The sequence below is a fragment of the Crocodylus porosus genome, unplaced genomic scaffold, assembly GCF_001723895.1.
Source record: "Crocodylus porosus isolate Cpor-Errol unplaced genomic scaffold, CroPor_comp1, whole genome shotgun sequence".
NCBI lineage: Eukaryota > Metazoa > Chordata > Crocodylia > Crocodylidae > Crocodylus > Crocodylus porosus.
This window is the reverse complement of record NW_017728918.1, coordinates 108,810,283-108,825,280: the sequence shown is the minus strand read 5'-3', so window position 1 is coordinate 108,825,280 and position 14,998 is coordinate 108,810,283. Positions and strand designations below refer to the sequence as shown.

The following is a 14,998-nucleotide window of genomic DNA, read 5'->3' as shown; positions in this document are numbered from 1 at the left end:
TTGCATCACGGTGGGGAAGTCCTGGTCCCTGCACAAGAAAATGGAGGTGAAGAATTGATTAAAGAGGTCTGCTTTCTCCTCTGGCGCAACCACCAGATTGCCCAAAGAATCTTGCAGGGGCCCCACATTTCCTGGTGCTTTCTTCATCCTCTGTATATATTTGAAAAAGGACTTTTTATTATCTTTGATTGTGGATGCTTGTCCTAGCTCTATGTCCGCCTTAGCTTTCCTGACAACCCCCCTACAAGCCAGAGCAGAGGAGGTATACTCCTCTTTGGAGATAGCACCCCCCTTCCACCAGTTGTACACTGCATTTTTGGTAATCAGGCATTCCCAGACATCCTTGTTGAGGCGGGGGCTTTCGGGTACTCCTGCCCCACTTGCTTCTTGTTTGGATGGTCACCCCTTGGGCCCTTAGTATCGTCTCCTTAAGGAACAACCACTCATCTTGGGCACTGAGTTCCCCTGCTCTCGAGAACCCCAGCGCCTCTCCCACTAATCTCCTCAACTCATTGAATTGCACTAATGACTGGTTATAAGTCACTTAGCAGTAGCAGAGTGATTCTTAATTATTAATATTAAAATTATTAATCAGGAAACCTATTTGGAGTCCTGTCTATTTGGCTAAGTACTGTACAACCATGGACCCAGAATCAGGTGAAGTGACAGAACCTATGAGAGGGTTCCTGTGGATAAGTCCAGGAATTAGACTGTGTATTCAATAATCCAAGACTGGGAGATCCCCCACTGATTTCAATAAGCTTACTGGAAAAGCTAAATACTGTACTATACTGTGTGAGTATCCCTCACTGCTTTTGATCAGTAAATGACATAAAAACACAGGCCTTTGGACCACAAATAGGAGTGAGGGCTTGCAGTGAGGCCTAAGTATCCAGATGGAATATGACAGGAAAGAGGCATGTGGCTACTGGTGTAAAGAATTCCATAAATAGGAGAAATCATCCAAATGGAAGAAGGAACATAGAAAAATGATGCTTTCTGGGAAGACCTGACAGAAATCCAGCCCAGTATCCCTTATTAATAAATGTTCTTATTCAATCAAACTATGGGAACTTTTACTACTACTTTGTGCACCATTGCTGATGCTTAAAACCTTTCCCTGTGGCATCACTGAGGAAAATGAAATACATTCTTCATTGTCTTTTGTCTTTAGTTCAGTTTTCAATGCATTTTACTACCTTGCAAAGCATTGTGTGCAGCAACAGGAACTAAGTGGTCACTTAAACCCTCTTGGAAGATCCACTTGAGTTGACATTATTTGTTCAGTCCTATTGTGAGTGATGAAATATGGTTAAAAATATCTAATCTCCATCTAGCAGATGTAGCCTTTGTATTTTGATACCTTTCAGAAACAGCTGCTGTGTTTCATACACAAGAGTCTCCCAGCCCTTTCAAGATATAAGTTAATTAAGAGGAAATAAACTACAAAACATAATGCTAAATGTTACCCTGCCTCTGTCTATAAAAGAGCCCATTGCAGAAAAAGAAAGGTTTGCAGATAGCACTAAAGGCACCTATACACATGCTCCAACATGTTCTGATTAGATGTGTTGGAGCAGACTCAATAAATCGATAAGTCGAGTCCGTTGGAGCATTTTAGTTAGAGCACTCTGACGAGCTGCAGTATTTGGTGTACTCAGAGTCCCGCATTTCAAAATGGCAGTAGCGGCACTTTAACTAAAGATTATCAAACAAGCTTTAATTGAAGTGCCCCCACCACCATTTTTAAATGCAGGATGCTGAATACGTGAGACACTGTGACATTTTAATTACAGTGGCTCCTGAAAGCCATTCTAATTAAAACTCCTCCCCCACCCCGCAACCACCCCAAAGCACATGTATAGGCACCCTAAAAGTTTTTAATCATTCTGATGCAAATCGGGCACATAGGAATACATAAAGGATGGTAGTCAAGAAGTGAAACCTGTTCCAAGCACCAAAAGATATTGGCACCTCTGTAAAGTGAGCCAGTGCCCCTTTCCCCTTTCTTCTTTCCACAAATAGTAGAGGTCTGGGGCCATGCTGCTCTGGGACTGCCCCCCGCTCATGTCTATGCATACCTCCTTCTCCCTTTCAGAGGGAATGGCTACTGTACAGTGCTGAGGGTGCTGTGAGTAGGATATCACCCAGGTACCTCTAGGCATGGCACTCTGCGCACTGTGTGAATGAGAGCAAGAATGTATTATATTTCCTGTTCCTGAACTGTTGTTACAAAATGATTTTTCCCTTTCAGATTCAGACTGTAGCTTTCTGGCATTCAGAACTATTTAACAGATCAAAACATCCAAGCAATCCCCAGGGCATGCTGCCTTTTGGAGGGAATATCAATTATGAATAATGGTTAATACCCTTGGCATATGAGACAATGTAAGGAAAGTGAAGTTCTATGAGAGTGCTAAATAGGACCTCCTGGATGCTTGTCTCCTATCAGATTCAAAGCACATTTCCTCTAACTAAATTCAGAGGCCTGCAGAGGCCTTTGACTTTAAAAAGAAAAAAAATCAAGGAATTCACAGTAAATGGATGAACTCCAAATATCTGATCACAAAAAAGGACCAGGCAAAGTGAAAACTGCAGGGGGAAGTCAGAAGCTTGGATCATTTTGGATGTTAGTTATTTGCACCTTTTCAGAGCCATCAGAAACCTTCCAGGAAACTGCTCCCTGTCTCTAATTAATATATAATATGCAAAGGCACAAAAAGAAATTACAAAAAAAAGTACTTTCTGCAAAAGAAAGCAATGTGGAGCTTGAGTGATAGACAAGGTCTCTTGGAATGCACAGGGCCTTAAGTTGAAACTATGGAGTGTGGAAACATATGGAGAAAAACCCAGTATGGCACAGAAATCCCCCGTCTGTTGTGATCTTTCATTCACTTTAAATTTAGGCTGGCACTGCAAAGAAACCACCTCCACAAACCCCGTCTGCTACCTGCTATGCAGTAACTTTTAAATATGTGACAGTGCCATCCCGTGAGTCAGGGTTCAATGCAGCCAGGACTGAGAAACAGTGAAGTGGTTTAATTAAAAATGAGTGTTGGGGAGTTTTGTTGAAGGAAATTTCTGCTTTGTACTCTGCTCAATGCTGAAACACAGTTACACAGACCTGCCTCTTTTGGTGAAGCATCAAATACATGCAGCATTTCTGGCTCATCTGTGAAGGCACACAGGATGAAAAGGCCTCTCTTTCAGAGCAAGTGCCCCTTCATAAAGTCTTGCCCTGATCTGTAGACATACTGTGCTATGTAGTTTCCTGTCTATCACTTGAACTACTCTAAACCCTTTGGCTGGCTATTTTAGGCACTGCAAAAGTGGGATTATGTATGTATTTACTCAATTTCAAGATGAGGTTTATTTCCCCATTTAACATGGGACAGGTGGCTGTTGCAGCCCTGGCCCTGGCCCTGGTCCCAGGTTGGGACTGGAGATGCAGCTGCTGCTTGTCCCCCACTCTACTGCCATTGCACCCCTGCCTCTCCTTTCTGCAGTCTTAGACCCCAGATCTCCCTTTCCCCTATCTCCTGAAGTGCCACTTCTGCCTCCATGCAGCCTTGAGCCCCTGCTCCCCCTACCCCGTTCCATACCACCTGCTGCTTACCTTTACTCTGGCACCAGCAGGCTCCACCTGGGCTCCAGCCTGGGCTATGGCCCATGGCCCTGGCCATGGCCTTGGTCCTGGCCCCAGCCTCAGCTGTGGGGGAGGATACGAGGAGGGGACAAGGGAAGACAGGGGGTGGGAGCCTGAGACTGGCAGGGGGCAGAGTCTGTGAGGGGAGGTAGGCGCAAGGGAGGGGATATGTGGAGGGGAAAGGTGAGAGGGAGCAAGATGCCTGTTCCCTCCTTCCTGTAGTAGTGCCTGTCTCCACTGCCTCCCCCACCACCTGTCCCCCTTCCGCCTGTCCCCCACTGCTTCCTCTACTACCTGCCCCCTTATTACTTCCCCCACTGCCTTATTCCCACCATCTTGTCCCCACCACTGCTTTCTCTGCTGCGGTGGGGGTGGGGATGAATTTAAGATGGTCCTCTAATAATTAGATTCTATCCATGGAAAATTATAACAAACATAATTCTTAAATTTAGGGTTGTCTTCAATTCTGATAAATATGCTATTTTGCATGGCCACATACAGGCAGAATACGTGGGTGCTCATCTTGTGATTACTGATGAGTGATCTGTAAAAGCCTCTTGGATACTACTTTATGTTCCATGTCTGTTTGATCTCAGGCAAGTATCATCAGATGTGAAGGGGTCATTGTGTGGGTGAGATAAATAAAAAAAGAAGACTTGGATCCTAACAGTACTTTCCAACAGGCATTTAGTACTTTCAGCCCACAAGCACTATATAAAACACAAGCTTTTGTGGTATGTATATCTACTTTGATTACTCTATAAAGTGCATATCTACCTTGCCTTGTACTTGACTTCAGACTAACGCAGCTGTGTCTCTCTATGCTTAGGTGTCTACATCCATTACTGAAACCCTGAAATCCTTATTCAGCTGCCATCTAATCTAATCCTAAAACTAAACTCCATAGGTGTTTTACAATGGAAAGGAAGATATGTAAACTACTGTGGGTTAGTTTTCATTTACAACAGGGTAAGAGTATGCATGTAAAAAGTTACCACAGAGCAGCTGACATGCTCTAGCAACCTCACCTGTTTTATCTCACATAGCTTATTCCTGTGCCCTTTGGGATACTTGCTCAGCTGATATAAATTGTCATAGTTCTTTTGGTTTCACTAGAGCTATGACAATTTACCTCCACTGAAAATATGGTTTGTTTCTTGTATAAAACTTCTTTACAGAACTCCTGGTTACTTATGATCATTGAAGATAGGTTTAATAGAGCAGGTCACTTGGGGTCCATCATATTTGGCAGTGGACTTTCCAGGGTGGAGTTTTGCCAGTAATCACAGCAGCTTTTTTGTTAATTAATGTGTAACCTTATTCTTGTGCAATAAATACAATTGTGTATGTGCATATAGCTATAGATATCTATATATTAATGTAAGTCCGTGTGTGTATGTATGTAATGTATAGAGTTGTGTATCATTTGTGTGTATGTATAATGTTTTTATGCTTACACATTGGTTACTCTGCACTGAAGTTCAGTAATATTAGAGAGATCCCAAGGAATGTCCAAAGTGAGATAAGAATTTTCCCAGTCAGATTAGGTACATAGTTAATTGTTATGAACTTAATTTTAACCTTCTTTTTTAAATCTTCTTTTCCAGGAACTCCAATAAAGTATGAATAGCAACTGTTTGATTATAATAACTTGAAAAGCTAAATTCAATCTTGGTGTAATTCCATTGTTTTCACTGAGTTTAGAGCTAAGAAGGATTTGGTAACAACATTTAGGGCTTAATTCTGGTGTGGGCATAGTACCTACATAGATTTCTAAATGGGTTTAGACATCTGTTGCCAAGACGGCATTATGCCATGCCCTTACTAGCAGCAGCCTCCAGCACAAGACTTTAGACTATTCTTACATAGAACTGAGATAACCTGCTCAGTAAAGCTGCATAGAAAGACCATTTACACTCCTTGGCAGTATGCATGCAAGATGTGTTGACTACACCTGACTCCAGGTGCTCTTCCACAGTGCTCTTAAAAAAAGCCTGAAGAATAGTACCACTGAAGGGTTTTGGAAATGGAATAATGCATAGTCTAAATACTGTATTGGTTTAACTAAATTGATTTTAAATCAATTTATTTAAATGGATGCAAATCACAATCATAAATCCATTTACAATGGATTAACCCATTTTAAAATCAATTTAGGTTGATTTGGAGTAAACTACAGAATATTATGACATATATATGATTTTCAATTACCGCAGCCTGTCAAACAAGACTTTACTGCTTTGTATACATCATGCTATATTGACTTTCCAGGGTCTTTTTCTGACGAGAAGTTGCTTCTCATTTGGATCATTTTGGAATTGATCTGCCTATGTTACTAAGAAATAGATCAGATCAGATCATGTATGATATTTCTGTTCTTTTTTTGTAGTTTTCTTTTTAGTAGTGATGTCATTTTTGCTGTCTTGGGAGTCCTGCATAGCCAACAGCAAAAAGTTCTGCATAGGGACTGGAGGAGTCAAATCTGGGTCTGCAGATCCAGCCCATGGCACCTCTTGTCACAGAATTCATCAGGCTGCTCAGTGCAGAAGTTGGTCTGCTACTACTGCTGTGGCCAACATCTTCTTGACTTTGCCTGCTTTTCCTGCCCAAGGGCTTGTTCTTGCTGTTCAAAAGATTATCTTACTTTGGGCATTCCATTGCTTCCTATTTATAGCTGGCAACTCAAAAAGAATTAACTAGTGGCTTGCACTTGATCAAATGTCTCTTTAGGGTGTCCTTGAAGAACTTCCTTGGACAATACACATCTCTGTTTCACCATATTGGAGCTACTTGAATGGATGATTTATATATCATCCATCTAAGCAGGGACCACAGCAGAAGCTTTCACATTGCGGCCCTGTTTGATTCCTTGACTCTGTGAATCCTGTATACCTATCACTTATCCATCCAAGCCATGTGTCCTACCCATTGTAGTAGGCCCTTTATTGTTAATAATTTGATGGACATGCAGCCTGCATCCTGCAGGACTGTCGTTGATCAGACCATTCTACCACCTCATTTGGAGTATGGCCTGAAAACACCTCTGGTAGAACTTCTCCAGCTGATGGATGTAAAGTATCCAAGTTTCCTACCTGCGGGATAATGTGATAGGCATGACAGTTTTTTAGATCTTTAGCTGGCTGGGGAGCTTGGCAAAGGTGTGGTGTATGATAAAAATCATGTGTGTCTGGATTTTCAAAATTAGGTAAATATGCAATTGCACTCACCTCAGTTTTGCATGCAAATACCTCAAGTATGAACATAAACAGCTAATTTGCATATCCTGTGCTGCATTGTTTTTACAAAGCTTAAATGTGTTCATTTGGTCTATTTGTTGACTGTCCAAGAATTGTTACAAACCAAATTAAATGGCATGATATGGTATGAACAAAAGATTAAGTATGCAATTAGCAAGAAATACAACAAATAAACATAACAAGCACATTTGAGCACTATTTTTACCTAAAATGTACTTGAGCCAAGATGATTTAATTTGATCATATGTGTTGGCTTCACATTCAGGGACAGAAACACATGCGATGTGCTCTTCAAGCAGGAACAATAGAGCTGTCATTCTGAATGGGAGAAATAATGAGACAAGAGTTAGCAGGGTAGTAATAATATAATTGCCTGCTAATTATCATTATTTTTAATTCCATGCAAGATGTTTAGTTATATAAGCATATACATCAAGATGATAAAATCAAAATGAAGTGCTTTGACTTTATCAAAACAAATGACTTTGGTAATGTTTCATAGAAAGCATTGCTGAAATGTTACATTCCTGCGAAGCATTTTGATTTCATCAAATCAGAGGTTTGTGTCAGAATAGGTTTCCATTAGAAAATACTCAACCAGTTATACTGCTGATTGTTCCCTACAGTTATCATTCTTGCTAATCTGGAGAAACTTTTAGTGGAATTTTTCTCTGAGTATTTATGGAAACTCTTTTGTTCTGTTTTTTTTCCATTGCCTTGATAGGATTCTTGACCTCTCCTTTTAGTTGACAAGGCTTATGAAGTCAAATGTTCTAAAAAATGTATTGTTCAAACTGTTCTGAAATTTTGAAGTCCTAATCCTCTTAGCTGATGAGTATGTTCTAATACCTTTCTTTCAGTCTCTCTCCCTCTCCTTTTGCTGAAAGACGGATGATAGTGCCATATTTTTAAAAAAAATCACAAGTTCATCTCAGAACTGTGATTTCCCAGCATCAATCAATTGCTTGTTCCTATTGATGTTGCACAAAAGTTCATGAAAGGGCTGGTACTGATAATATTTGGACAGGAAATTATGCTCTACAGTTTACTCATCAAAACATTAGAATGCATGCTGCTGTTATTCAGAGCTTGTTGATTTGTCCAATATTTGTTTTGAAGTGTTTTCCAAAAGCAAGTCATTCTCATTATGTACAGACTAGACTTGGCTCTTTATTAAGCAGTTTTTCTCTCTCTTTTTTCTTGTACTGTACTGTAATTTAAAAGTGAACTGTAGAAGAGCTTGCCAAGCAATGGGCATGTGGAGAAAGCTTTAGTGCTTCAGCTGAGTTGAATTTTCTGGTTTCATACTTGGAAAAACTGCCACAACAACTACAAAAGTGTGGCCTTTTGCCCAGTGGTGACTAAGCAACTTGAAACTAATGCCTTTGTGATATAGGAGAGGGGTCATATTATGTGTCCTTTCCATCCCTTGAGAACGCTTTTCTCCATACAAGTTTAAAGTGCTGTTTGAGATTCTCTTCTCTCTGAAGCATTGATATCCCAGCTGAGCAACACAATATAAATGCAGCGGAGTGCAGCAGCATGGGTCCTATAAACCAGTGGTTCTCAACTTTTTTTGTACCAGGACCCATTTGTAAACCTCGATGGCCAGGTCAGACCCAGGAAATAGTTTAAGTAGAAAACAGCCCCCTGATCCTGCCGGTGCCCCTCACTCCCAACCCACAAATCCCAAGCCCAAGCCCTCCTACTGCTCCTTACTCCTGACCTCCTGCCCCCTGCCTCTAAGCCACAACTCCCAGTGTGTGGGGCAGAGGGTGGGTATGTGGGGCAGGGGTGCATGTAAGGCATGGGCAGCATGTGCCCCCACAGATTTGTGCACCCACAGCAGGCATGGGGCTGCAGCCTGGCTGGACAAGCATGGGTAGGATCTGCCTCTACAGCCCAATGGGCAGGATCTGGTGTGGGATGGTGGAGTGGGGTGGGCAGACTCATTACTGCCACTGCTGCCACTGGGACTGTGCATGCTACCTGCCCTGCCAGCAGCACAAGAAGTAACAGACAGGACAGGGGGCCATGCTGCCCTCAGCTCCTCCCACTGCCAGCAGCTTGTGCACCAGGCATGGCACTACCTTGTGCTATGGCCTGGCTACCACCTCCATCATCATCACTGCCCTCAAGCTGCTTGCACTGCCCGCCACCCCACATCCCCTCAAGGGCAGCCTGAGGGGAGTGGTAATGGTGGCGGCACCTGGGCCATGATGGCAGAGTAGAGCTGTGGCCTGGTGCGTGAGTGGCTAGTGGGGGGAGGAGGTGAGGGCAGTGTGGTCGTCCCCCCACCATTCATTACTTCTTGCACTGCTGGTGGCATGACTGTTGTGGGGGTCCTAGTGGTGGCACTGGGAACAACGTGTCTCACCACCCCACTCTGACCTCCCATGCTGAGTCCTGCCACTGGGCTGCAGAGGTGACTCCTGCCCATGCTCGTCCAGTCAGGCTGCAGCCCCTTGCCCACTGTGGACACACAAAGCTGGCGAGGCACATGCCCCCACATCCCTCTGACATGTTGCTTGCGCCCCTTTGCCCCCCTGATGCATCATCTACCCCCCCCCACTCTGCCCTGTAGACTTACCTGCAGGAGCTACTCTCCATGCTGCCTAGTTGTCACATGAATGTGTGCATACCCACATATGCACGTGATGCCCTCTGCCTGATCACCCTCCTCCCGCTCCCCCTAGCCCCAAGTAGCTCCTTGTAGGCTGGAATTCTGCCAGCCTGCAAGTGGAAACCTGTGGTTTCCCATGTTTTTCTCCTTTAAAGGAGGATCCATTTTTATTTGATATATCCTTGTGACTCACTTTCAGGTCGTGACCCATGGGTTGAGAAATACTGGTATAATAACAGGAAATAGCCAGTGTCTCAACAATGGCAGTTCACTAAGAAACCAACAAACAAAATATGATAGGTTCCTGCTCCTATTCATTTGGTGTTTTTGGTGATAGTGAGTGCCTCTCCATGTGCCATTAAGGTGACATGATACATTCTGGCAGAGTTTGCACTGGACTCAGCTGCTCCCAGGTGCAGCATCTAAATGTCCACCTGCGACTGCAGCAGTATGAGCCATGGCAGAACAGCTCTGGGCTGGTAGGAGACCTGGGAGGGTGGGGGTCAGCCCTGGGGTCTGGGAAGCAGTGTTAGGTGGCAGAAGGACTGGCTTGGGCATGATAGGTGTCTAGTCTTGCTGAAGTGCAGGACTAGACACCAGACAGCCCTGCATCCTTTAGCACCCTTGTGCCCCAGCCAGCCCCTATCACCTTCTACATGTGTTTCAGTGGAGTTAAGTACTCCACTATAAGGTAGTACTATCTTATGGCGGCATTAATTTATTGCTCTAATACCAGTGCACCTGTAGATTGTGATGCTTTACTGTGGAGCTAATTAGTTACTTGCAGTAAAGCACACATGTAGATGTACCCACTATTGATGTTTAGCCTGGAAATAAGAGTAGGGAGTCTGGACTGCTGGAGTGAGCCTATGAAGAAAGGATAGTGTACATCTGTTATCTGGTTATCCTTTATTCAATCAATTTGCTCAGTAATCTATTTTTTTTCTAATTTTCTGCACAGTGATTGTTTATACTGTCAACATTGCAGCCATCTAATTCCCATATAATTATGGAGGAAAATGGGCTTTTGAGGGAGATGGTTACAGATTTGTTTATGCCACAAAAGTAGTGGTAATTCCCTACTGAGGAAAGCCAGCTCTGTAAACTGGCCAGAATGGAGTGGCACTGCCAGTAGCCAGGCACAGTAAAGAGACAATATATTAGTTAACTGGGTTTTCCCTTTAGTTTCAGATATCCACCTCTTCAGCCTAGGTCACCAAATAACAGGGAAAAAAGAAATACACAGTACTTTCAAATGTAAGCACTGCAAATTTGATGGCTTTATAATTTGCAGAGCTTGATAGTAGCAATTTTAGACAAGTGCTATCTATAGCAAATAGAATGCATTGCAGTTTCCCATGGCTACCACTCGTCAGAGGACAATAGTGACAAATAGATTGCAAAACATTATGTGTGGTGAGAATATTTGTCTGCTGCAGGGATGTTGTGCAATTTGAACACATGGTAAGGAGGAAGGGAAGGAGAATCTTTTTCTTAATTCTACTTTAAAATTGTCATTGTCCCTTGCTGGAGGAACAATTTGAAAACCCAATTCTGGGTTTTCAAGCCTGAATTTTTAAAAATTATACCCACTTCATGATCCACTTCTGTTTCTCTCCACAGGAACCTGATGCTTCTATCCTAGTACATTGTGTTTTCTTTTGTGGAAACACGAAAATGCTCCACAGAAAATTGCAAGAATGATATCATGAAGCATCAGTTACTGAAGTGGAATTGGGATCCTGTTGTGGAAAAGAGTAGAGTCAAATAGTCCATTTTATGTCCAGTCCCTCCAAAAAAAATAAATCTCAAATTAATCTGAATCAATTATTTTTCAGCCTCCCATCAAATACAGGATAACCTCATGAATCTGGATATCAAAAATCCAGAATTCTCACAAATCTGGTACTTTTTACAAATAAACTACTGCCAGATGTGGCACTGGAAGCTTGCATGCAGCAGCCGCCTTTGCCATCCACCACCCTGTACCACCACTTCACTTGCAGCCGCTACTCTGGGACCAGCTGCCGCTCCTCCTGGACATGGAAGGAGAAGCTTGTATGTGGCAGCTGCCATTGCCATCCGCCACTCTGCTCCATATGCGGCTGCTGCTCCAGGACTGGCCACCGCTAGCCCCTTCCCCCCTGCTTGAGGACCAGCTGCCACTCTGGTTTGAAAAATCTAGAATTTTCAAATTTCCTGCTGATGCTTGGTCCTGAGCATGCTAGATTGATGAGGTTATTGTACACCATTATTCACAATGCTCTAAAGTCAAGATCAGACCTGAAACTGGCAGAATTCACAACTAGCAAAATGCTGTTAGGGATTATCCATGTTTTTCTGCCTTCTTTACTGAAAAAGTGGTGACATACTGTATTCTGTCCCTGTATATAATGTTTGCTCAGTACTTTCTTATATATAGGACAATTACTTTTGCGACATGGCAATTTTCCCCCAAACCGGTTCAGCCTTTCTCAAAGTGCCCAGGAACATTGGTCTGTTGCAAGACAGAGCCTAGAACAATAACAAACTGTCAACTAAAGTGAAAATTCATATTTATGAGACGTGTTATATCCACTGTTCTATATGACTCAAAAACATGGACAATCTATGCCAAACATATCAAATGTCTGAATAGCTTTGAATAAGATGGTAAGAAATGGTGACAAATGTAGAGGTGTTAAAGCATGCTGGCATGTCATTCATGGGAACATTGATTAGTAAGAAAAGACTCAAGTGGCTTGGTCATGTCAAGTGAATGCTGGATCACAGGATACCAACGAATGTGCTGTACTCTGAAGCTCGTCAAGGGTCTAGAAAGAGAGTCAGAGTGCTGCACAGATTTTGAGATGCTTGCCGAGATGACTTAGCATCCTTTGGAATCTCTGTAGGTGACTGGGAAAGGAGAGAAGAATGCTGCTCTGGTTGGTGGAGTCAGCTTGCAGATGGAGCGAGGCTCTGAGAGGCAGACTGGATCAAGTTTTGTGATGGCGAGTGTCAGAAGAGGAAAGAATCTGCCGCTTAGATGCAGAGCATTGCTAATAGGTGGGTGTGCCCTACCTGTGGGAGGGACTGTCACTTGAGCATTGGACTTAGCAGCCATCAAAGAACTCACTGATGCACACACCATGCTCTGTAAAGAGCGACAGTGCCAAAAATATATCAAATTACTCTGGCAACCTTGCCCCCAGATGGAGTTGCTGCAGACGATGGCAAGAAAAGCCTTTTTTTTTTTTTTTGCTGGTATCCTGGCATCTATACTGGTACTTTTGGCAGTGTAACTATGTTCAGTGGAGTGTATTTTTTCTTCATATGCCTAAACAACATAGATATATCAGTGAAAAAAATCTTATATTAACCCAAACCAATTTTTCCAGGGTATCCAAGGCCTTGTATACTTTCTAGGTACCTAAGATAGTCTTCTGTGGACAAGCTACTGGATGAAAGAGACACCCCAACAGAATTCTTCTTTCAGATAAAAGGCCTATTGAATTCAGAGGATTATATGGCTAGTACTATGTTTATAGGATTAGATCCATAATGTGGAAGGAGGGATGGTGAGTGAATGAGCTATGATCACAGGTCATTTGATTTAAATTTGAATAAACCTAATTCAGTGAAACAGCAGGATGAACTCTGGAAAAATAGTTCACAAATGTTTTTATGATTCCTGAATCACATCTCAGTTCAATAAATGTTATACCCCTTCTTTTTCCTCTTCTTCCCCATAAACAATTCTGTGAGTGGGTATTTAATTGGATGAAAAGACAGTTTTTTCTCTCCTTCTAATATATTATTTGGGCTGTTGTCACACCTAGGAGCCCCTGTTTTGTGCTTGATGCTGTACAAAAAGGAACAAAAAGTTGCTATTTCACGAACTCTATGGCATATTTACAAACCACTTGATAATATTTATGCTTACAAGTGCAATTCATATGGAACTATAGGTATTCACTATTTATAGCTGAAATGTGTTAATCTTTTTTATACAATTTCATATCTCTTATCAAGTAGAATAGCGTGTGACTTGAGGGACAAATTATACATTATGAATAATTAGTAACTAATGTCTTAGAACAACCCAGGGGTAGAAAAGCTCTTTAAATATTTGAACAATTAGATGTAGTAAATATTTATGTCAAAACAAAAGTCTGCTTGCTGGTAGACTGTGAGTTTAAAATAAAATGGTTATATTTGATGGGTTATTTACTACAAATCAATTGCTTAACTTTCCTATTTCACTTTTACATTCTCAGAAGAGCTAAATTAGATCATTTCAGACTTGGGACTGTCAGTTAAAAAAGTAATTGAAGACAACATTTGAAATGAAGGGCAAATGAAAAAAAGAATGACAAGTACTTATATTACGTCACTTCCATGGCACATTTAACCTTTTCTCTAATTTCAGCTTCTTCTTTGAAGCTGCATGTCTGTGGAAAGAGGGTGAGGAATCTATACTAGGGGCCTCCAACTTCTACGTTACTGGGGGTAACATGCCCTGAATACCTCACTAGTGTAAGCCACAGGCCCCTGAGCCTCACCCATTCAAAACTGGCTCCGTGGTCAGACCCAGAGGCTAGTAATTGATGGAAGTCACTCATCATGGTGTCCTGTGACCAGTTTAACACTGAAAAATGCAAGGTTCTTCACCTTGAGAAGAAAAACCTGCAGCATCCTCATAGGCTTGGCAGTGCTATGCTGGCTAGCACTACAGAGGAAAGAGACTTGGGGGTCATCATTGACCACAAGATGAACATAAGCCTGCAATCCAATTCTGCGGCTAGTAAAGCAACCAAAAAGCTGGCTTGCATCCATAGATGCTTCTCAAGCAAATCCCGGGACGTCATTCTCCCCTTGTACTCAGCCTTGGTGAGGCCGCAGCTGGAGTTGGGGTCCACAATTCAAAAAGGATGTGGAGAAGCTTGAGAGAGTCCAGAGAAGAGCCACGCGCATGATCAGAGGTCAGGAAAACAGACTTACAATGACAGGCTGAGAGCCATGGGGCTGTTTAGCCTGGAAAAGCGCAGGCTCAGGGGTGATCTGATGGCCACCTACAAGTTTATCAGAGGTGACCACCTGTATCTGGGGGAACGTTTGTTCACCAGAGCTCCCCAAGGGATGAAGAGGTCGAACGGTCATAAATTACTACAAGACCATTTCAGGCTGGACGTAAGGAAGAATTTCTTTACTGTTCGAGCCCCCAAGGTCTGGAACAGCCTGCCATCAGAGGTGGTTCAAGCACCTACACTGAACACCTTCAAGAGCAAATTGGATACTTATCTTGCTGGGATCTTATGACCCCAGCTGACTTCCTGCCCTTTGGGCGGGGGACTGGACTCGATGATCTTCCGAGGTCCCTTCCAGCCCTAATGTCTATGAAATCTATGAAACCCCACTGCACTATGCATGGACAGCACCCCTACCTACTGCGTGCATGGCCCCACCTTAGCTCCTTCATTGTAGTGCACCATG

The 14,998-nt window shown here is 42.7% G+C and overlaps 1 long non-coding RNA gene across 1 annotated transcript in view; it reads right to left on the bottom strand.

Annotated features, from left to right (window-relative positions):
• Nucleotides 1–7,632, bottom strand: part of LOC109312040 — a 12,319-nt gene extending 4,687 nt beyond the window's left edge. The window contains exon 1 of the long non-coding RNA XR_002101693.1: nt 7,109–7,632. This is a non-coding gene — a long non-coding RNA (uncharacterized LOC109312040). The remainder of the gene's footprint in view (nt 1–7,108) is intronic.
• Between the last annotated feature and the right edge of the window lie 7,366 nt (nt 7,633–14,998).